Raw genomic sequence first — 23993 nt, forward strand, 5'->3', positions numbered from 1 at the left:
AAAAGAAAGCTATCCTAGTGGTAGCTGTGGAGAGCAGCCTTCAGGCTAGGTTTCAGAGGAATGTAAAGCAGCTTGTTTTACCTTATAATCTCTTGAATCACTAAATGAAAGGACACCACACAGGTATATATATAATATATATATGTATTTATTACTAGACACACTCTACTAATCTCCTTATGAGATTAGAAGTCAAGGACATATCCACAAATCAACATTTCACAACAAATTAAGCACTTATATGGCTGGGGCCCTAGGGGCGTACCAAACCATATACTAAAAAAGAGGTATAAGAAGAACGACTTGAGAAGGGAGAAGGCCTATGGTCTTCAGAAGCACAGTGGCCTCACTAATCCACCCAAGGCAGGTAAGTAAAGGACCCACGGAAGACGCATGCAGTGTGAGAACACAGCCGTGGATCCCAATAGACTTCAATGGAGCAAGTCGCGGTTGGAATTTTAAAGTTTTAGGATACTTCGGGACAGTCTACAAGCAAGTCACTTACAGGGTAAGTAGTTCTAGAGCCAACACACACAGAAGCACCGGAGTACTCGAGTTACCTCACCCAGGGAAGCCGGGTGCATAGGGGTCTTTTGGTGTAGGGTCGTGGTGTCGTTTTCAATGGGAGCCAAAGAAGACTTGCTGCTTGTGAAGACAGGAGAAGTGTCTGGTGGAATCCAAGGCTGGATTCGGAAGGAAGAAGACCTGAAAGCAGAGGAGATAGTCTTGACTCTTCAGCCACGAGGTCCATGAGGCATCTATGATGACCAGGAGCTGGATTCAGAGTGTCCCACAAAGTCTGCAGCTTACTGAAGTGCTGGCAACCAGATTAGAGCCAACTAGCCTTGGCAACAGCAAGTCTTGTGGAAAGTGAAGAAAGTCAGTGGTGCAGACCAGCAAGGTCTGAGGGACTCACCCAGTGAGGGTAAGTCAGGGCAGGCCTGGAGCAACCAGGGGAGCCCTTTGGTTCTGTAGAAAAGTCTTCTGGGGACCCACAAGTCAACCGGCAAGGGATCACAAAGACACCTCATGAGGATTCACTTCACAGGAGCCCTCGGTCACTCAGGACAAGGTAGGCCTCTGATTTTCAATAGAAATCCTGCTGAAGGCTTGGGCCACATGTGGTCCAAAGCACAAGTTCATAGAACGTCGTGAAGGGGTTGCACTTGACAATAGTGAACGGTACCTGGGTATTGCTGTGCCTCGTCACTCGTGGGGTCCACTCGCCTCAGCTTCGCTGGGGACTCACAATGGCTGTCGAGAAGTCAGGAAATCTACTTCCAGGGCTGCAGGGACTTCGGACTCCGGCAGGAGCGGGAAAGTTTGCGACCGTTGATGCAAAGTTTTGGTCCCTGCCAAGCACTCCTTGACTCCAAGGGAGATTCTTCAGTCTTCCAAAGGTAGTGGAACATCGAAGGTCCAGGATTCTTCTTCAGAGCGTCATCCAGGGATATCTAGTTTGCAATGGCAAGAGCTCCCTAACTTATACAACAAGGAAGGGAGGGACTAGCTCTATGACCATCCCTATGGGAGGGTCAGGGGAGTGGGTGGCTACACCCACTTATTATTATTATTATTATTATTAATTGATTTCTTAGGCGCGCAGCTACCCACAATGGGGTCTCCCGGCGCCGCCGATGACCAGGCAATAAGGGGATCACTGTGGCTGAAGTTTATTTGCGGGAAAATAACCAGGTTTTCAAATTCTTACGAAAGTTCAAGTAATGAGGTTCCAGCTTCAAAGACAGAGGAAGTGAGTTCCACAGCCTAGGAGCGAGACATGAGAAAGAACGACCTCCCATTCTAGACAGCCTGAAACGAGGAACATGAAAATTGCCAGAGCAGGGGCTGGTAGCCCCTGAACTGGTTTGAGCTGGCATATGCACAGAGGAGCCTACTGCTCCCCTACTGCTCCCAAGTGCAGGACTTCACAGCACTCTAGGAGTGCACCCACCCAGCCCCAATACACTAAATCCTGTCTGGAAGGTGGTTACACCTCCCTGTGACAGGATGCCTATTGTTGGGCCTCCTCCACTGCGAGTTTCAGTCAGCAGCAGGAGGGCAGCCCAGTGTCTGTGCTGGTGGCATCCATTTTGTGATGCCAGGGCTCCTCAGGATTCTACCGTGTTTCCACAGTGGGTACATGTCTATCCCTCTAGAAGGGTGGGATCGTACTCCCACACCAGTTACTGGTGTGGGGGTATGATTCCAAAGTGTTTGACACCAAACACGACATGTTTTGATGCAGCCGTCCCAAAGTTAGCATTTACCGCTACGTTATAATGCACTTAAGAGTATATGGTTTAACCACATCCACAAACAGCTACAGAGAATGGACTCTGAGAGCTGCAGCGGGGTCCTGCTCAGGCAGAGGCACCCCCTCACATGGAAACCAAGCACCCTGCCCTCAGGATTGTTAGGGCCTGCCTTAGGGGTGACTGATAGGTTTATATGTGTGTGTAAGGTGAGATATAGGGACCTATTCCTCAGTGAGGAGTGCTAACACTACCTCACCCAGGCTGCAGTAGCAGGCCTGTGGTGTCAGATTTAGTCTGCTTCCCAGGGGTGGCATAATACATGCTTCAGCCCCTGGTAGGCCTGTGAAGTACCTATGCCCTTATTACCTAAGGTACTATATACTAGTGGCTCATAAGGTACCACAGTATCCAATCACTAGAGCATCTAATATGCACTCCAAGTTGTTTAGAGAGAACAAAGGATGAGGTGGAAGGTTGATCTAAGTCCTCATCAAGATCCTCCATAGTATCCTGAGGATCAAAAATGAACTCATCCATCTCTAAGTTCTCTTAGTCCGTGCTTTCGTGATTGGATATGCAAGGAATCATTACCAAGGTCATTTGTACCGTAAAGGATACCGCGTTCTATCATGTCGCTACAGGCAACTCTTCTCTCTGTCCCAAGGAAATGGAAGTTCTCTTTTGTGCTGCCATGAGCACCAGCATCTATTGTAGCGCAAGGGCTACCAATCTCCATTGCATGGGTGAATGCCTCCTTCACATTTTCTTCCCCAATGAGCCTCTTCAGGCTATCCCCCAGAAGCTCCTTAGAGGGCTGTTGTGGGGTATTGGCGTCAGGATCCATTTCTAAGCTCAAGATATCTTGAGATAAAATATGTATGATTAATAAATAAAGAGCCTTTATAAGGCCTACTCACAGTTGTGCAGGTAATGCACTCAAAATCAGTACCAAACTTTCTTTAAAAGGCAGATTCCTCATTTCTCTGTAGGATAGTCAGAGCGCAGTGTGAGACGAGGCCACCAGGTGGCAATCTTGCTCTTTCTTGTTTTTTTATAAGTATCAGCGGAGATTGGGACTGAAAGAGGCTCGGCTCAGTAAGGCACTGTTACGCGCTCGAGACGAGGGGGCATAACCAAGGCAACCGGACGCTGAGCCGGAGGAGAGCATTGCGTTTTCCTGATCGCGTAAAGCGTAATCGACACAACACATTTGTCAATTAATCAAATATTCTTTATCTAAGAAATATTGCAAGAAACGTTCGAAATCATCATCAGCATTTTAGGATATCATATTTACCTATTCTGGCTAAAGTCGTCCTCTAAGTCAATCAGTCAAGGAAGAATTTATTCAGCAAAGTTAGGCCGCAATTCAGTCTCTCAAAGATTCAGGATAACAGCTGTCCAGCAGTGTCACCGTCCTCTCCGTCAGCATAACGTCAGGAAATCGAGTTCGTCAAAGAAGAGTGTGTCGATCATCGATATCATTAGCGTTTTTTAGCCTAATTACCTACCTACTTTTATAATGAAAATAATGTCAAAAAGTATCAAATCGGGGTTTAGAGAGTCCTGATTGGTCCATTTGGGGTAGCAGGGTACAGTTCTCAGGGTGTCGAATGATGAGTCATCAAACTTGCTTGTTCCGGCTCTTAAATTGAGCTTTGTCTTTGGTCTTGGATGGGTTCCCGGAGCGTCCTTGAAGGGTACATGTTCTCCCGGGGTCAGGTCCAGGCCACTGCTGCTGGCGATGACGCCTGCGCACTTCACCCAGAACCTCGTTTTGTCAGGGCAGTCACGTTTAACGTTTCGTTCAGCCATCTTGTTTAGGCCGAAATGGTCAACTTAAGCAAAAGAAACACAAAAACGTAATTAAAACATAGAAATGGCTAATAAAATGTTATCCCCTTGCTAATACCCATATGTGTGTGTATTTATCTAGCAGAAGCAACACTCAGAGCGGTTTATACTCACTGAATAAAGCACAAATCACAAATACATCACCAAAGCGACATATAACATACAATATTCTAGTTTTCTACTATTAATATGCGTACTCCAGTTAGTTTACAATTAATATAGCCATGCAAGGTGCAATTCCCACGTGTAATTCTTTTGTTTATATAATTGGTGAGTTATCACTTCAAACAAATTAATAATATTACAATTAATAGATTATTCGGATTAATATAAACATGCAGAATGGAGGGGGTATACAAAATGTTGTACTACCCGCTCCAGCAATCCCCCCTTTGGTGATTATATCACCACACTAATTAAAAATTTTGTATCCCTTTTACGGAAATTTGAATTGATTTCTTGTTTCGTTCATATTTCAGTTTCCCCTGTTTCTTCTCTTTTTGCTGTTTTATACATGCTATCCTTTAACTCTTCTAGTTCTATTTCTTCAAATTCTCTTCCCTGTTTCTTATCCCTTCTCCTTAAGTTTTCTGGTTTTTATTCTTTCTACAACAAATACAACCTAGTCTAATTATTAATACTAAGGAAATCACACAAGTTAATGGAAACAATACGTTACCTATAAATGTACTACCTAGTTTTACTACAAAGTCTTTAATAGCTGATATTTTCTTACCAATCTTCTCCCAGACACCTTCAACCTCCAGTGGTACAATTTCTTCATGCAATTCTACAATATTCTTAATATAAATTTTCAAATCTCTACTTTCGTCAGGAATGTAAGTACAACAATGTTGAACTTTCAGCATTCCACAGACTCCACCCTCTTTTGCCAATAAAATATCAAGGGCAAGTTTATTTTGCATTACCATAGCACACATGGCAACCATTTCAGTATTTACCAATAAGAATCCTCCAGCGGTGCTTGTTGACAAGCGATCCGCTACTGTTGAAAGTTTTCTAATTTTGTTCGCATCAGAGATATTCCCACTGCGGGTATAAGTGCTACAAAAATGTCACCCACAATTTCAGTCCAAGATTCTCTCTTACTACGTGCTAAATAACTACCTAAGCTATGTACACCATCTTCTCCTCTATCCATGTGAAAAATCTTTGGAAAGACCAGGCCAACATAACATGTGCCATACCAGTGGTCTGGCAAACGATAATATGCCCTGTTCCCGCAAATGAAATACAGTCCTGGAAAGACTGGATCTCTTCCACCTTTAAATCCCCATCCTCCCATGATTCGGTATGTATCATGGCACTCACTATTCCCTAGAAAATAATTGTCATACGTCGTCTGATTCCTTCTTATACACAATTTCCCTTTCTGAGGCCAATCTAATGCCATAGTTGGACTCGTTTCTCCTCTTAAATGTTTCTCCGTTTCTACATCCCAAACCGTTTTCTCCACTTTCCCTTCTGAAACCTTCCTTTGCATTTTCAATCTCCTTTCTTCAACCATATCCAAAAATGTCTTCTCCTATTTCTTTAAACTGCAAGTCAAGTTATTTCTAAATATATATTCTAAGGTTAGTTCATTTGTCTCTAAGAAAAATTCACCTAATACCTTTGCAGGTTTTACCTTGTTTAGTTTGTTAATTGCTGGTACTTGTGAAAATATAGTATCTACATCTGAAAAATAATACTCTAATTTACCTGTTTGATAAAAGAAACTAGCTATTACACTACAAGTTATTCCATATGTTACAGGAAGGTGATGATAAGTCACTCCTTCAGATACAGATGCAGGTAATTGCAACTTTAAAAACACATTGTTAGAAAAATTCGTTATTGATCTGTCTTTATGTAAATAGTTTTTATCTATTCTAGTTGGAACTACCTTTTGAACTTTCCCTATATTAGTTATGTTATCACTATGTCCTTCTAATGTATCAACAGTAACTTTAAATGAAATTAGTAGAGCAAGAATACTCAAAAGAAGCATTAATAATCCTGTACAACAACAACACATTTTGCACCATCTTCTAAGAAAGGTACATCTACTTTTGCTACTTTCTATGTTTGAGCCGTGTTTTTTGACTTAGCCTCTTCTAATTCACAACTAGTTTCTAACCCAAGGCTTCTAAGCACCTACGTGGTTCTACCAGTTTTTGTATTTTTCAGTATTTTATTGTTTTTCCATCAGTAACTTCCTTGTCTCATTCAGTTTGGCATCTCATCATCTTTCACTTTCCTTTCGTTTTCAGCATACAGGTTGTCCTGAACATCCGCTTCTTCTCCAATATCGGACAAGATCACTCTCAGGATTTCCGATTCTTCGTCTTCATCAACCACTTCCGGTACAACCACCTCTGGATTTCCTTGGCTATCCCCCTCTTCCTTCACTTCAGGCAGGGCCACATATGTCCATTCCGGTGATTTATACTTCTGGTTAGGTTTTCTTGTTCGTTTGTTTTCTTTGACTACTGTCTGTTCTTCTTCTTTCGATTTTTCCTGACTCGTTTCTTCATTCACCTGCTCAGCTCTTGGCGAATTTACACGTGTTAGTCGATATCTCAGTCTCTTTATTTTGTTTGGCCACACCTCGTCTTTTGCCGCTCTTTTTAGTTTACTCCCTTTATCATTCTTTTCAGTCCCCCAAGCTCTCTTTCTCAGAACTCGGCCTTCTGGTATTTCATCTTCGCTTTCTTCAGACTGTTTCAACTTGCTTTTTACCTTCAATGTATTCTTTTTCCACCTCTTTTGTTTTCCCTACTTCTGTCCCTCCTCGTATCTCCGTCACGCAATCTTTCTGCTGACTACTTGTCCCTGCTTCTAACTGGATGTTGGAGTTCCCTATACCTCCTCGGGGATCTTCCGGAATGATCTTTCCCTCTCTCTCTGTATCTGGCACCTGTCCATCTAAGGGTGTTGTCTCAGGTGGAATTTCTCTCAATCCTTCATCTGGCACTTCCTTCTCACGGATTTCTTTTATTGTCTCTCCACTGTCCTTTTCTTTGTTCTTCCTTTGTTCTTTCTTGGATGAATGGGCTCTTGGTTCTGTCTCTGAGTCTGAACTGGATTCAGAAATCTGTAACCTTTTCCTCACGGAGTTACTTCTGGGGACCAAAGTTAACCTTGGCTCTGTCTCCCCCCTTTCAGAGTTTTCTCCTTCTTTATCTTTTGGTTCTCCGTCATCTGACTCAGTACTGGATTCTGACTCATCAAAATACTCCTTTTCTTTACAATCAACTGGATTTGGAATTCTCGAAGTATGACTTGCATGGATCCAGTTCTTCAATCCAGCACACTTCACAGCTGTTGTTGTAGTCAAAATGACTTGCCTTGGTTTTCCCCACCTGGGAACCAAACAGTTTCTTCTTCTGTGTACTTTTATCCTTAACCAGTCCCCTGGGCTTAGATCATGAGCTGGCTTCTTTTCAAGAGTGGTGGCATCCGCTCCAACCCGATGAAACACAGAATGAACTGCGTCAGCCAGGCTTTTACAGTATTCCAATACCATGTCATCAGTTATTGTCATCAGCTTGTTGACTGGTATAAATACATGTCTCATTGCGCGTCCCATGATGATCTCATGAGGACTCAAACCAGTAGCTCTGTCTGGTATTGATCTAATAGTCATGAGGACTAGAGGCAAGACATCGGGCCATTTCATACCTGAGGCTAAACACATTTTCCTTATTCTGTTTTTGATAGTACCATTCATTTGTTCTACTACACCAGAAGCCTCTTGTCGGTAGGCACAATGCAGTTTTTGTCGTACATTCAATGCTTCACAAATCAATTTTATGATCTCATTATGAAAATGTCCTCCTCTGTCTGATTCAAGTGTTATTGGGAACCCAAACCTAGGTATAAATTCCCTCAACAATAATTTTGCCACTGTCATTCCATCATTTCTTCTTGTTGGGAACGCCTCTACCCACCTAGAGAATAGGCATACCATTACCAAAACATACCTCAACCTGTTACAAGGAGGCATCATAATGAAATCTACTTGCATTCTGGTGAAAGGCCCTCCCTCTCGACCTATTGTTCCTAGACTCACCACTGTCTTTCTTCCGGGATTGTACTGCTGACAAATTAGACATCTTTGACAAATACTTTCCGCCACAAGCCTAAACTTGGCATTTTACCAAGTTTGTTTAAAAGACCTAATCATGTCATCTCTCCCTATATGTCCATGATACATCCGTGCCATGGCAGACATCATGCTATCAGGCATAACTGGTCTTCCATCTCGATAGACCCACACATGATCTTTCTCTCTTGGTGCACATCCTGCTTTTACCCACTGTTTTACTTCTTCCTCTCCTGCTTCTTCCTGCAATTTTCTTACCTCATCCCATGTTCCCACAGTGTTAGTAAACATTGGGAAACAAGAAATCATTTCCTTTTCCTTTGCCCGATTGATTGAATTCTGATTTCGTGTACAATACTGTGCCATGTCATTGGCGAATTTATTTCCAGTGGCAATGTAATCACCACTGCGACTATGAGCAGCACATTTTACCACAGCCAATTGCCTAGGCAGCTGTATTGCCTCAAGCAACTTCCCAACCACTTCAGCATTCTTAATGGGAGTTCCACTTGAGGTCAGGAAACCTCTTTGCAGCCAAATTTGGCTGAAATCATGGACCACCCCGTAGCCATATTGGCTATCAGTTATCACAGTCACTCTCACACTTTTCCCAATCCTACATGCTCTAGTCAGGGCAACAAGTTCAGCTACTTGGGCCGACCTTACTCCCTTCAAATAGGATGCTTCCATCACTGCTGCAACTGTACATACAGCATATGCTGCACTAAGCACTCCATCATCTGTTCTCAAACAAGATCCATCAACAAACATGACATAATCACTTTCTGGTAAAGGGTCATCTTTTATGTCAGGTCTTGGTTTTGTACAAAAGTCAAGTACAATCATGATCTGCTTCATCTCTTACCTCCACATGCTCTACATCAGGCAACAATGTTGAAGGATTCACATTCACGCATCTCACAAGACTCACATTTGTTGCACCCAAAATGACCTTTTCATACTTAGTCAGTCGGCTGTGCGTCATATAGTGAGTACGACTCCTTGTTAAAAGAATCGCCACATCATGAGGTACAAACACTTTCACAGGATATCCCATCACAATTCCTTCACTCTGTTCCAAACTTCGACTTTCAGACACCCAGGAAGGGCTACAGCTACTGGGTCCAACATGGATGAAAAGTAAGCAATTTGTGTCCTCAGTTTTCCATGCTTCTTTACTAGAACAGACAGTGCACATCCATTTCTCTCACTGCAATACAACTCGAACTCCTTATCATAGTCAGGCATACCTAATGCTGGCGCTTCACACAATCCTTCTCTCAACTTCTTGAATGCTGCCAACTCCTCTTTGTTCAAATCAATTGGATCTCTTACATCACTTCTTGTCAATCGTACCAAAGGTTTTGCAATCAATGAAAAGTTACCTATCCACTGACGACAATATCCAACCATTCCCAGAAACATTCTCACTTCTCTTTGGGTCATTGGTGGACTCATTCTTTTTATGATCCTGATTCTATCTATCTATGGTTATTTTCCTGTGTCCTTTCTCAATGCTGTGTCCCAAATATTGGACTTCTTTCTTACAGAATTGTAATTTCGATGGTGACACTTTTAGTCCTCCATCTGCCAAATGATTCAGCAAAGCTACCGTGTCTACTTCACAAGCTTCACGAGTTTTCGATGCCACAAGTAGGTCATCGATATACTGGACTAGTACTGAATTTTCAGGCATTTCTAGACTCTCCAAAGACTTTTTCAATAGCTGATTAAATATTGAGGGGCTTTCTGTATACCCCTGTGGACTTCAGCACCATGCCAAAATACGCTCGCCGAAACTAAATGCAAAGATTTGCCAACTGTCATGGTGCAATGGGATGGAAAAGAAAGCATGGCATAAATCAATCACTGTGTACCATTCTGCGTCATGAGGGATCTGATATAAAATCACAGATGGATTCGGTACAATGGGACAACATGGTACAACAATTTTGTTTATCTTTCTCAGGTCTTGCACTATTCTGAACTTCCCACTAGGCTTTTTCAGTCCCATTATTGGTGAATTACATGGGCTACTCATTATCTCTCTCAAAATTCCTTGTTTTATCATTCTCTCAATCACAGGAGTAACTCCTTCGATTATTTCAGGGGTCAATTTATATTGTGGGACATTTGGATAACATACTCCTTCTTTTACAGTTATTTTTACTGGATCTACATTCCTCATCAATCCTACATCTTCTCCTGTGAAGTCCCAAACTTCTGCTTTTACTGATTGTTTCAATTCTTTTGGTAGTTCGTCAGGGTTGAATACAGCATAGGTTCCTGTAACCTCTTTCTCTCTGTTTGCCAATGTCATTTTATACAACACATCATCATCTGGTGTTTCAAAGGCTATTCCATCTGGAGTACAAAATATAGTGCAATTCATCTTCCACAATAAATCTCTACCTAACAAGTTCACAGGACTAGTGTCACACACTACGAATCTGTGCATTTCAGAAAATTTCTCTATACTAACTTTCACTGGTTCTGTAAGGTAAGTTGTAATCTGTCTGTTGGAGACCCCAACTACTTGGATCGTTTCATCCGAGAGAGGAAGTTTCTTGACATCAGCTGATCTAACAGTTGATCGAGTAGCACCAGTATCAACTAGGAAAGTAATATTTTCATTATTAACTTTGCCATCTACAAATGGGACTGTCTGGTCTACTTCTAGAGTTGCGCCAAGTACTCACTCCTCTTCCTCCCTTCGGCACCGTCAATAACCCTCTTCTGAATCGCTTTCATCGCGTTGCAGCCAATATTGCGAAGCAGCGCTAGCGCGTTGCGGCTTATTTACCTGTTCTTCGTTGTAGAATCCATTCTCCTTACTCCACTTTTGGCAATTTTTGTTCTGTGGAAAAGGTGGTTTTGGCACCTGATTCTGTTGTGTTACACCCTGCTGTTGTCGTTGCTGTTGACCACTCACCTCATTCTGCACCTGTGGATTCAAGGATGAATTTTCGTCATTAGTACTTGGTGGATTCTTACACTCGGATTTCTAATGCCCTATCCTACCGCAATTAAGACACGGAAATTTCTTTTTAGCTTTCTCAATATTCCCTTTATTTTTCCCAGGATTAAATCTTTGTTTTGACCCAGCTTGTTCCACTAATTGTGCTTCCTGTCTCTCGGCTACCTTTACCTGTGCCCACATTGCCTTCTCTTTTAGTTTTCGCTGTTTTGCTTCAATTTCATCACTGAAATATTTAGCATGTCTCAATACTTCGTCTATTTTCTTATTTTGCCAATCTACCGTATGCTGTTTTATCATTTCACTAATTTCTGGACGAAGACCATATACAAACCTGTATACGAAATGACTCAAATCCTTGTCACTCAAATTTTCATCTCCACTGAATTGTTTAAAGTCTAAGATTAACCTCTCATAATTGGCATGTACTGATTCTTTGCTTTCTTTATGTGTTCTGTCAATTTTCACCCAATCTGACTCTTTAGGGGGTACCTTGTTCTTCAGGAATGCCATTACCTGTTCATATTTCTTCATTACCTCAGGGTCTGGAGCTCCTGTCTTAGGATCCCTTGGGTATTCCTGTGTCGGCCAATCTATTACTATTTTACATTCTGTCCATAGATCTGCTGGTACTATTATGTCAAACAAGCTATTCAGGTCAATCCACAATACTTTGGATAGCTTCACAAATCTGTCCACCTGCCTATACCACTCGACGGGTTTTTCACGCAGTCGAGGGAAATCATTCGTAAATGACAAAATATCCTGTCGAGTCCATGGGACATGCACATATCCTCCTCCCGGAATATCTTTCATAGGATATTCTGTCACAACCTTCTCTTTTTCTCTCATAGGATAAGCTGAAAACGTTTTGTCTGAAACTAAGTCTCGCTTACGATACCATCTGCTCTTCCATTTGTCCACATCTCCCCATTTTCTCAACAAAATAATGATATCCTTAATCTGACCTATTCGTCCTGTGGTATTCATGTTTTCAATGTCTTTTTCGGTAAAGTCTACTCGATAGGGTTTCTGTGGGGCTTTTACCTTTTCAATATCAATACCCATCTCATTCGCCACTTCTTTTAATCTTTCATGAAGACTTTTTGCTCTCCATGTTACGCTTTTGCACAGAAACAACTCCTCATCTTGGTAGGTTTTTAATTTCTCTGTCGGGATAGTTCCTACTATTAATTCTTCCAGTACCATTCGTAATTTAGCTACATCTATTGACTGAGATTCCTTGTCTTTCTTTTGCAAGCTTCTCAACCATTCACTCAACTCCTCTGTAGACGGTCCTACTGGCTTCTCTACATTTCTTTGTCCAAAAACTTTTTGTGTTTCTGACATCGTCTCTATCATTGTCATACTTTTCTCTGCACAGTTCTGACCTACAAACGGGTTATTTGAAAAATTCGGTTCAATCATGCTCATAGTCTGTCTCCATGGATTCTCACTCTGACTCATTCTTGGTTGTTCAACCAGTTTATTATTTTTATAAGGGACTGTCAAACAATGTTCACTGTCTTTCTGCTTGTCAAAAATAGGCATTACTGGACCTATCGTTACTGGTACAGTTACCGCTTCCAAATTCTTGGTTAATTCTCTTATTTTCTCAGTTAATTCTAGGGTTGTCTTTGCTAATTCTGCTGAATTTTCTCCATCCAATTTTCTTCCAAACTTCTTTTCTACCTCTCTAATAGGATTGTTTCTTCCCAAATCTTGGAACTCTGGTTCCGATTTTATGATTCGTACTGTTTCTTTCATTGGGGCACTTGGAGTTAATATTTCTGGTTCTGGTCGGTATGGTGGTGGATTCTTATAGAACATATCATCAAGAACATCATCCTCTGACTCATTCACTCTGTACCCTCTCGACTCCACATTATGCCTCTTTTCTACACACTTTCGTCCTTCATTCTCTCCTGCAGTTCTTACGGGAAACAAACCCTCAGTCATACTAGTATTTCGCCGCCTTCTCATTCGATCATCATGCGTCTCATGTCCGTATGATCTGCCAAACAGGTACCTATATCCTCTACCATTTCTCTGTCTTTCTCGGTCATGCATTTCGTCTTCCTACTCCGTCAAAGCCTCGAATTGAGTCGGTCTAGGTCTCGGTTCTAAATTCATCATTCTCTCTCTCAAATTTCTCAAAACTGCCAAATTAAATGAACCATGCTCTGGAAAAGCCAATACTCTGTCTTTTTCCGTATACTTAACCCAGTTGTCTAACCAAATACAGGTGTGATATCCATATTTCGCAACTATAAAGGATGCAGGGGTTTTCGGTGGAGGAAGTAACTGTCCTTCCCTAGTTATGATCGGTTTGTCCTTCTTAAACCACTTCTTAATTTTACTAAACCATGACTTTTTCTCTTTTTCTGGTGGATCGTAATACATTTTCCTTTCTTTCGTGTCTTACTAGTTTCTCCTTACGACTGTACCGCTACTCTGTCCAATTGCAGCGCGACTCACACTATCGCACCAATCCGGAGCGTCTACATCACTGTCACAATTCTCAAATCCCAGCGCGACTCACACTAACGCACCAATAGGGAGCGTTTTACGTCACCCTGTATTTCTCCACTCCTAGCGCGGCGCACACTAACGCACCAATCCAAAGCGTTCTCCGTTTCTGACCGACTGTCCAATCCCAGCGTGGTCGTTCTGACGTCAGCAGCCACTGCGGCAGCTCCTGCTCCTGTCTACCCCTCCTTTACAAATCTGTTCAGTAAGTTTTTGTTTCAATTTCTACAATTCTGTTAGTAACAACATAAAAACGTCTCCATTGTCCGCTTCACTAACCAAAGAATAGCAATAGACCTTTCTGACAAGAATTCCGTCTTTCCTGAGAGCAGCGCTTACCTCTGCCCTACTACAGAATCGTTACTTCCGTTGATAAAGTAGCATATCCCTCTACTTCACCCTCCTAACAAGCATTAGCTAACCGTTTCTCCTGTATTTAAGACACTTAGGTGCCGATTCCGATCCGTTAAAAATATTCCCCATACGAATCGTATCCGGATTTTTTAACGTACGAATCGTACAAGTCCCGTACAAACTGGCAAGTACGATCCGTATGTTAAAAAATCCATACGAATCGCATTGGGAAAATTCCCCGACACGTCCTCAGGTCGGAAAAAGTGTCCGACACGTACCCGGACAGTTTTATGTACGAATCGGGAAACTGAAGTCCGAGCGCGCAAGTACGATCCGTCCCGTCCGTCCGAATGCACAACCATATGGAAAAAACACCGTACGGAGCGAACTCCCATGGCAAGCATGGAGACGTCCAAACATGTGCCCGCATACGCGCCGAACAACCCCCCAGCCCACCCCCCCAAGTATGCACCGTACCCCCAGCCGCCCCCCATGTACGTGCTGTACCCCCAGCCCCCCCTGTACGCGCCGTACCCCCACCCCACCCCCTGTATGTACGGAGCGTACCACCACCCCCCTATGTACGGAGCGTACCACCACCCCCGTATGTACGGAGCGTACCACCACCCCCCGTATGTACAGGGCGTACCACCCCCCCCGTATGTACAGCGCGTACCCCCCATATGTACGGTGCGTACCACCACCCCCCCGTATGTACGGTGCGTATCACCACCCCCCCTATCTACGGGGCGTACCACCACCCCCCATATGTACGGAGCGTACCACCACCCCCCCTGTATGTACGGGGCGTACCACCACCCCCCCGTATGTACGGTGCATACCACCACCCCCCCTATGTATGGGGCGTACCACCACCCCCCGTATGTACAGAGCATACCACCACCCCCCCATATGCGCGGTGCGTACCACCACCCCCCTCGTATGTACGGTGCGCAGTACCCCCACCCCCCGTATGTACGAGCTGTACCCCCAGCCCCACCCCTGTACGCACCGTACCCCCACCCCCGTAGGCACGGAGCATTCCCCCACCCCGTAGGTACGGAGCGTACCCCACCCCATGTAGGTACGGAGCGTACCCCCACCCCATGTAGGTACAGAGCATACCCCCACCCCACCCCGTAGGTATGGAGCGTACCCCCACCCCTGTATGTACGGTGCGGACCCCCACCGCAGCGTACCTACGGGGGTGCTGGGAGGACTCTGCACCCACCCCTCCTGTGTCTGGGCACTGCTGGGAGGACTCTGCACCCACCCCTCCTGTGTCTGGGCACTGCTGGGAGGACTCTGCACCCACCCCTCCTGTGTCTGGGCACCGCTGGGAGGACTCTGCACCCACCCCTCCTGTGTCTGGGCACTGCTGGGAGGACTCTGCACCCACCCCTCCTATGTCTGGGCACTGCTGGGAGGACTCTGCACCTACCCCTCCTGTGTCTGGGCACTGCTGGGAGGACTCTGCACCCACCCCTCCTGTGTCTGGGCACTGCTGGGAGTGATAGGCACCCACCCCTCCTGTGTCTGGGCACTGCTGGGAGGACTCTGCACCCACCCCTCATATGTCTGGGCACTGCTGGGGCTGATGGCCACACACCCCTATGTGTCTGTCCACTGGCGTGGTACAACCCGTACCCACGCTCTTAAGGCGTGGGTCCGGGCCGTACCCCTACGGCACCCCAACAATGGCAGTACGGCCCGTACCCATGTCCCAAAGGCATGGGTATGGGCCGTACCGCCATTGTTGGGGTGACGTAGGGGTGGGCGTGGTACGACCCATACCCATGCCTTTGGGACGTGGGTACGGGCCGTACCACCATTGTTGGGGTGCCGTAGGGGTACGGCCCGTACCCACGCCTTAAGAGCGTGGGTACGGGTTGTACCATGCCCACCCCTACGTCACCCCAACAATGGCGGTACGGCCCGTACCCACGTCCCAAAGGCATGGGTACGAGCCGTACCGCCATTGTTGGGGTGACGTAGGGGTGGGCGTGGTACGACCCGTACCCGCGCTCTTAAGGCGTGGTACGGTGCGTACCACAATTGTTGTGTTGCCGGTTCGCGTCCATGTCGACTTCCGTTGTGGCGGACGCAGGCCTTGGTGGAGACGCCCCCGCCCCCCGAAGTGACCAGGCCCTGGGGGTCAGGTATGTACAGGGCATGTATGATTTTTAACTTGGGTGGGGGTTATGTTTCCTGCCCCTGCCCCCCCTTTGCCCCTGGGTGTTGTTCTGACCTTCTGCGGCGTCTGTGTCGGTTCCTGTACACCAGGTGGACTGCTATGAGGGCCGGGATGACACGTAGGTTGGGGTCCATGGCTGTCCGTCGCGTACAGGTGCTCCTTCTGCGCGTCGTCCTGATTTCCCGGCAGTTTTTGGCTGCCGTAAAATATAATCTGTGCGGAGTGACGTGGGCACGGATCGTACTTGCTGGTTCGTGAGACGCTGCCTGACTCCGTCCGGACGTCACGTTTGCGGTGTCCCGGATCAGATTTGTATGTATTTTTTTGCCGGTCGGTGTTTTTGACGATTCGTACGGAAATGGTGTTTTTGTACGAATCGTACTTGCGGGTTTGTAAGGTGTTTTTCCCGGGTACGAGTCGGACGGAGAAAACGCTCCGTCCGACGGTTCGTACCCGGGTTTTACAGGATCGGAATCGGCACCATAGTTGGAGACCCAATGCTCCTGAGAAATAAAACTAGAGTTTCACAATTAACCCGAATTCCTTTTCATTCACGCACTTTCACACAAGAAAAATGTAGTACATTCACACAGAATCCTGTCTTTCCCGAGAACAGCGAACAGTCTGTCCTGCTACAGAATTATGACATACGTTAACAAAGCAGCGCTTACCTCTCCTTTGTCCTTCTATCGAGCTCAGAGAGAACCTATTACCTTTCCAGTGAGAAGCGTTATCGGAATGCCAGTTAGATCCCTGGTACCTAAGACCAGAATTTCACAGGTAACCTTCACTATCATACACACTTCTTCCACACAGAAAATGTCTCTAATGGCAACACATGGCGATATCACCGAATCGAACCCAGACAATGCGTCGTGCAACTTCAATCGTCACACGTTTCTCCTGTGTACCTACAGGATAACAACAACGGAACCGTTACAAACTTCCGACTTCCTACATCCCAGAAGCCGTGAAAACAACATCAAACTTGACACGACTCAACAAAGAGTGTTAGTACATGAACCAATATCAATAACCAATAATCAATAAGCTATTTACAAGCAATATTCATCAAACCAAAACAATAAAAACCATTGTCTTGCTACCAGAAAACTGTTGCAGCGCTTAGCGTCAAATTCCCCCTCCGGCACAGACCAACTACCTCAGCATCAAATTCACTCAAATACATTCATTTGGTGGGGCCCATAACACCAAATATACTTACACTCCGTTGATCTGTTTTTCCCAAGGGAAATACGCCTCCAAACGCTGACATGAAAGGAATACCTTTACCTTACACTTAGACACATTAACCTCAGACCTAAGATATCCCTCTCATAAGGAGAGGGATCATTTAGTTGTTTTGAAGGTTTAGATTCACAGTCATTTATCTAGTCTTAAATCCCATCAAACTCTCTTTTTATAATAATCGACACAACACATTTGTCAATTAATCAAATATTCTTTATCTAAGAAATATTGCAAGAAACGTTAGAAATCATCATTAGCATTTTAGGATATCATATTTACCTATTCTGGCTAAAGTCGTCCTCTAAGTCAATCAGTCAAGGAAGAATTTATTCAGCAAAGTTAGGCCGCAATTCAGTCTCTCAAAGATTCAGGATAACAGCTGTCCAGCAGTGTCACCATCCTCTCCATCAGCATAACGTCAGGAAATCGAGTTCGTCAAATAAGAGCGTGTCGATCATCGATATCGTTAGCGTTTTTTAGCCTAATTCCCTACCTACTTTTATAATGAAAATAATGTCAAAAATTATCAAGATCGGGGTTTAGAGAGTCCTGATTGGTCCATTTGAGGTAGCGGGGTACAGTTTTCAGGGTGTCGAATGATGAAGTCATCAAACTTGCTTGTTCCGGCTTTTAAATTGAGCTTTGTCTTTGGTCTTGGATGGGTTCCCGGAGCGTCCTTGAAGGGTACATGTTCTCCCGGGGTCAGGTCCAGGCCACTGCTGCTGGCGGTGACGCCTGCGCACTTCACCCAGAACCTCGTATTGTCAGGGCAGTCACGTTTAACGTCTCGTTCAGCCATCTTGTTTAGGCCGAAATGGTCAACTTAAGCAAAAGAAACACAAAAATGTAATTAAAACATAGAAATGGCTAATAAAATGTTATCCCCTTGCTAATACCCATATGTGTGTGTATTTATCTAGCAGAAGCAACACTCAGAGCAGTTTATACTCACTGAATAAAGCACAAATCACAAATACATCACCAAAGCGACATATAACATACAATATTCTAGCTTTCTACTATTAATATGCGTACTCCAGTTAGTTTACAATTAATATAGCCACGCAAGGTGCAATTCCCACGTGTAATTATTTTGTTAATATAATTGGTGAGTTCTCACTTCAAACAAATTAATAATATTACAATTAATAGATTATTCGGATTAATATAAACATGCAAAATGTGGGGGGGGGTATACAAAATGTTGTACTACCCGCTCCAGCAGTAGCCTCCGGTCTTGTAATGAAATCAAGATTCTCTCTGCATAATAACTGGAGAATCGTCATTCTCCCCTTCAAACTTAAACATCTTGCAAAGTGGTTTCCCTTCATGACAAGGGCCTGCTGCGATTGAGACATTTAGGATGTAATGGCGTCATAATGTCTTTCTGTTATGGGGTGTGGTCTGTTGCAACACAAATGTTGTGCAGTGCAGTTAAGCTGGTATTGGAAAGAATGGAATATTGGTTTGTGGATTTTAATGATCAATGCTTTAATTGACTTCCGGAGGCGCTCATTAAAATGTCCAAGCCTAATTTTAAGCGGACAGTGAAACAGTCCTAGCTGTTTGAACTGTGATTAATTTGAAGAAGAAAAAAAGAAGTGAAGGACAAGCTACTGACACTGCTGAATGCAAGGGTTGCTGAATACCAAGGCAGCATAATGTTGATTCTGTTTTCTTCCTACTTCTTCCACCTCTACACACTTCCTGCCTCTTTATCTCTCGCTTGCGGGTGCGAATTTCAGCCCTACTTTCTCTCTTTGCCATTGTTCTCTTATCTTTCTCTTCCTCCTTTCTGTCTTTCTCTCTCTTACTCTAGGTCAAAGGCTGATGATAGAAAATAAGTACTGGTCCCAAAACGGGTTCTGGAACTCACCATCTGAAGGCACTGTCACAAATAAAGCACCAAGCTTGAAGTAAGCAGATTGATTCTGCGCATTTGAAGAATAGGGTTACTTACGATTTATATTTACATCGAATGGGTATTTTTTAATAAATCAAAGTTTGAGGATAAGCGCTTATATTAGATATAATGACAATTGCCGTTTAGAGAAATGACAAATAGGTTGAACGGCTTTTTTCCCATTTCCTGTGAACAGGACATGGGGGCAGCTCTTAGCTGCGCCAATTATCTTAGATACCCCGCCCTAAAAAATAAATAATCCCAACATTGGGCAAGGTGGGTATGCTGTAAATCCATCTGCAGAGACATGAGACCCTTAAAAGTTTTAAAAAATATAAATGCAGCTGCTCTTAATGGGTTTGGTTCCCACAAAGCATTACAATACAAAAATACAAATGGAGTCCGATGCAGCACAATTATTTGCCGTGCCCCATGTCTGGCGATCAAGACGAGTTACGTAGCCACGTTATGTTTGGATGTAAATGTTTAAATGGGGGCTAAGGGGGCGGGGGGGGAGAGAATTCTGCCACTGATAGTATCTTTAATAGTATACCATTGGTGGATACATTGTGTTAGCTAAATGTCATTCGTAAGATATTAATTCATTTTATATTTGAAGAACGTTTTTCTGAAATGTTTGCCTTAATGTATTGTATGATAGAATTGTTTTATTATAATTTTGTTTGTAGGAACACTCAGCCTCAAGACAAAGCTATGTAGCCATGACTGCAGCACTTACCTGGCTTACGTACTCCTTGGTTTGCTCTAATCGTATGGGAAGGGACGAACAATCTGAATATCCTGAATGAACAGTTCAAGAGGCTGAATGTCAGAGTAGAACTTATTTTTCGCTTTATCCCAACAGCAGAGAAGTTCTTCATTGTGAGGAACCATTATGTGTTCACAGACTGGCCCAATCAGGTGCCCGTATTCTCGCTGGCATCGGGATGAAAGCTGTTCACCAATGAGGTGTTCATGAGATGAATGGAGATGATACTGAAAGCGTCAAGGTGGACAACACATGTCAATGTGAACATGGGCGTGCAGTTCACTGACCTGCTTGAAGTGGGACTGCTAAGCTATAGATTTCGGACTTTCCACCTGGGTTCCTTCAGTCTTTCACCCATGAGTTGAGGTCACAGTCAGAAGCCAATGCAAAAACAACAATTGATGGACAGAATGCAGAACAATGTCATACATTCACCCCAGTACAGAGATCTGGGCCTAAATCCATCGTTTTTTTGCTCACTATGCCATACCAGTTTGAACCCAGCCATATGCAAATCAGTCTTGACCCTGTGCCTCATGGGAACAGTCCAGCCCGAACTGCCATCTTGTGTGTTTTGCTGTTTGCCCTATGTGGGAAGGGTATGCCCAGACGTGGGTCCCGTGCGCACTACGCCACTGGAGTCAAGCTATCCTGGCTGAAGAGGGGTGAAACTCCAAAACCGGTCCTAGGATGTTTGATTCCGGTCCAGGGAAGACATGGCTTGGCAGTTCGGACTGGACTGTTCCCATGAAGCACAGGGTCAAGACTGATTTGCATATGGCCATGTCTGAACTGGGGTGGCGTGGTGAGCAAAATAACAATGGATTAAACCCAGATCTGTGACTGGGGGTGAATGTTTTGCCAATGTGCAACATTCCGTCCATCATCTTGTGTGTTTTGCTGTTCGCCCTATGTGGAAAGGGTATGCCCAGACGTGGGTCCCGTGCTCACTACGCCACTGGAGTCAAGCTATCCTGGCTGAAGAGGGGTGAAACCTCAAAACCGGTCCTAGGATGCTTGATTCCGGTCCAGGGAAGACATGGCTTGGCAGTTCGGGCTGGACTGCTCCCATGAGGCACAGGGTCAAGATTGATTTGCATATGGCCATGTCTGAACTGCGGTGGCGTGGTGAGCAAAATAACGATGGATTAAACCCAGATCTGTGACTGGGGGTGAATGTTTTGCCAATGTGCAACATTCCGTCCATCATCTTGTGTGTTTTGCTGTTCGCCCTATGTGGGAAGGGTATGCCCAGACGTGGGTCCCGTGCTCACTACGCCACTGGAGTCAAGCTATCCTGGCTGAAGAGGGGTGAAACCCCGAAACCGGTCCTAGGATGCTTGATTCCGGTCCAGGGAAGACATGGCTTTGCAGTTCGGGCTGGACTGTTCCCTTGAGGCACAGGGTCAAGACTGATTTGCATAGGGCCATGTCTGAACTGGGGTGGCGTGGTGAGCAAAATAACGATGGATTAAACCCAGATCTGTGACTGGAGGTGAATGTTTTGCCAATGTGCAACATTCCGTCCATCATCTTGTGTCTTTTACAGTCAGAGGTCAGCATCCCAGAAAGTGAGGGTGACTTCTATTATGTTCGAGATGTTTTTGGAGGATCAGGAAGAGAAGTCTATCATCCCACTGGCCACGGCCACAATGCCATAATGTGAGACAAAGATAGAGGCATTGAAGCAATCTGGCATGACGAGGGCTATCTAAATAAAAACTTTCTGTACCATAAACACAGAAGGATCCTATCCCCAGAGTACCTGATGGATGTGGGCCTGGTGTTACCATCTATCATCAGAAAGAAGTGTTGCTGCTAGATGGTTATTTGCACCATGCAGGTCCTTGGTGCAAAGTCAAATACAAGCTGCACTCAAGCGGATGGACCTGCAGTCCCGGGCTAAAGTTTAAAATTTACAAATCAACAGTACATCGATTACAGTGAAGTACATTACGCCCCCAAGGATGACAGAATGTAGTAGATTTCCAAACGATTAAGGTTTATTAGCAAAACTATACCTCAACTCATTAAAGGTGATCAAAGATAAACTGTCAGTTACATGAATGCTCCCATTACATAGTTCAAAGCAATTAAAAATCAGCAAATACAAAATAAAATGCTTCAAAAAATCATGACGCAAATCGGGCAAATTCAACTTCCCGTGAAGAGAAGATTTTGTAATATGCTAAGCTAAAGGAAATGGAGAAATTCGTGAGCTAAGTCAAGCAGAAGGTGTCAGCAAGTAAAGCCTCTAAAAGGCAGAATCAAATAAAGTTTGACAAGTAGGTGAGAATGGATTTGGTCAGAAGTCTAACTCTTTTAGCTGGAACAGAGATCTATACGCTCTAGACTGTGGCAAGGAGCATCTGAATCTAAGTAGCTCAGCAATGCGCAATTAAATCATACAACTCTGCAGTAAAGAAAGGCTCCCTATGGTTCCTATTAAGAGAACCAACCAGAATCTAACATTTCACGATAAGACATTTTCAGGCTTGTTCCCAAACATGATACACTAGAAATCTTCTCTGCACAACCTTCCAAAAGATATCTTGTAGACAAGGAGGCTGTACTTAACTGGGGAGGCACCCTGCTGTACCCGGCCCCCATCTCTTTCGGCTGTTATTCCCCAGGGGACATTTCCATGCTGTGGGGGAGCTTCTGGGTACCACTGAGGTAATCCTGAAACTGCAGATACCCAGCAACGCAGCTGGGGCTTGAGAAAGCAGCCAAACACTTCATGCGCAGTGAAGGGACAAGGATGTGCAGTAGCACGCACCCACCACAGTGTCATGCCCCTGGACACGCCCCAAGACTCGTCCGAGTCCTGGGGACGGGTCCAGGGGGATTGAAATAAAACAATAATAAAATGGGCTAGAATCCTGTTTTATTATCGTTTTATTTGTGGCTGGTGGGGGGGGGGGGGGGCGGGGTGAGGCGCTACTCCGCTCTAATGGAGGGACCGCCGCTGTTCATAGTTGATTTGTAGTTTAATACTATCATATTTCTGTAGTTTGGTCATAATCAGTTTCTCTTTTAAAGCTTATGAGTTCGATAATGGGGTGGTAGTGGGGGTGGTGTTTAGCATTTGGGTAGTTCATGAGCAGAGACACACTTGTGAATGATGGCAGACAGGAAAATCTGGCTTACCTAATGGGCGATAGGGAAGCAACTAGGTGGGGATGGACTCATCCTTGAGACAGTAATTGACAGGATGAAAGTTAGCCTCAAACTCCATCCCTGAATGTAAATGGCCTAGGGAACAAAATTAAATGAGTAGCGGTAGCGCTGTATATTCGCTAGACAAATATGGACATTGTCTTAATACAAGAGACACATCTGATTGGGACTGTATGTACGTTCCTAGTATGGGCCAATACATTTTTTGCGGTCATATGGGCTTCTCCCTGGGCTCCCGTAGGGTGGTGATACTAGCGAAAAAGAATACCCCCTTCCTAATCACTAAGAGATGTACTAATCTGAGCATTACCCTAATTGGGTTACAAGGGACACAAGGCTACACACCCCATTTCTGCAGCAGGACAAACTAGAAAATTGGTCCAATAAATACTTTTTGAGGCCAATGATACGCAACTAATAGTGAGTGGTGAGCACTGGGGTTGACAGACCTATGGAGACAGAACCACCCCTCAGACAGGCATTATTCATACTTCTCTGAGACACATAGGGCGTTTTCCAGATTGGATTACATGTATCCACCCACGGGAGAAGTGCCCCCACTTATAGAAACAGAATACCTAGCAGGGGGAATATCGGATCACTTCCATCCCAATCA

General features: G+C 44.5%; 1 pseudogene; it reads left to right on the top strand.

Annotated features, from left to right (window-relative positions):
• The first annotated feature begins 1615 nt into the window (after positions 1–1615).
• LOC146870089 (histo-blood group ABO system transferase 1-like) lies at positions 1616–22019 on the top strand (annotated as a pseudogene).
• Positions 22020–23993: the final 1974 nt, after the last annotated feature.

Source organism: Triturus cristatus, chromosome 1_1 (genome assembly GCF_964204655.1).
Source record: "Triturus cristatus chromosome 1_1, aTriCri1.1, whole genome shotgun sequence".
NCBI classification, from domain to species: domain Eukaryota; kingdom Metazoa; phylum Chordata; class Amphibia; order Caudata; family Salamandridae; genus Triturus; species Triturus cristatus.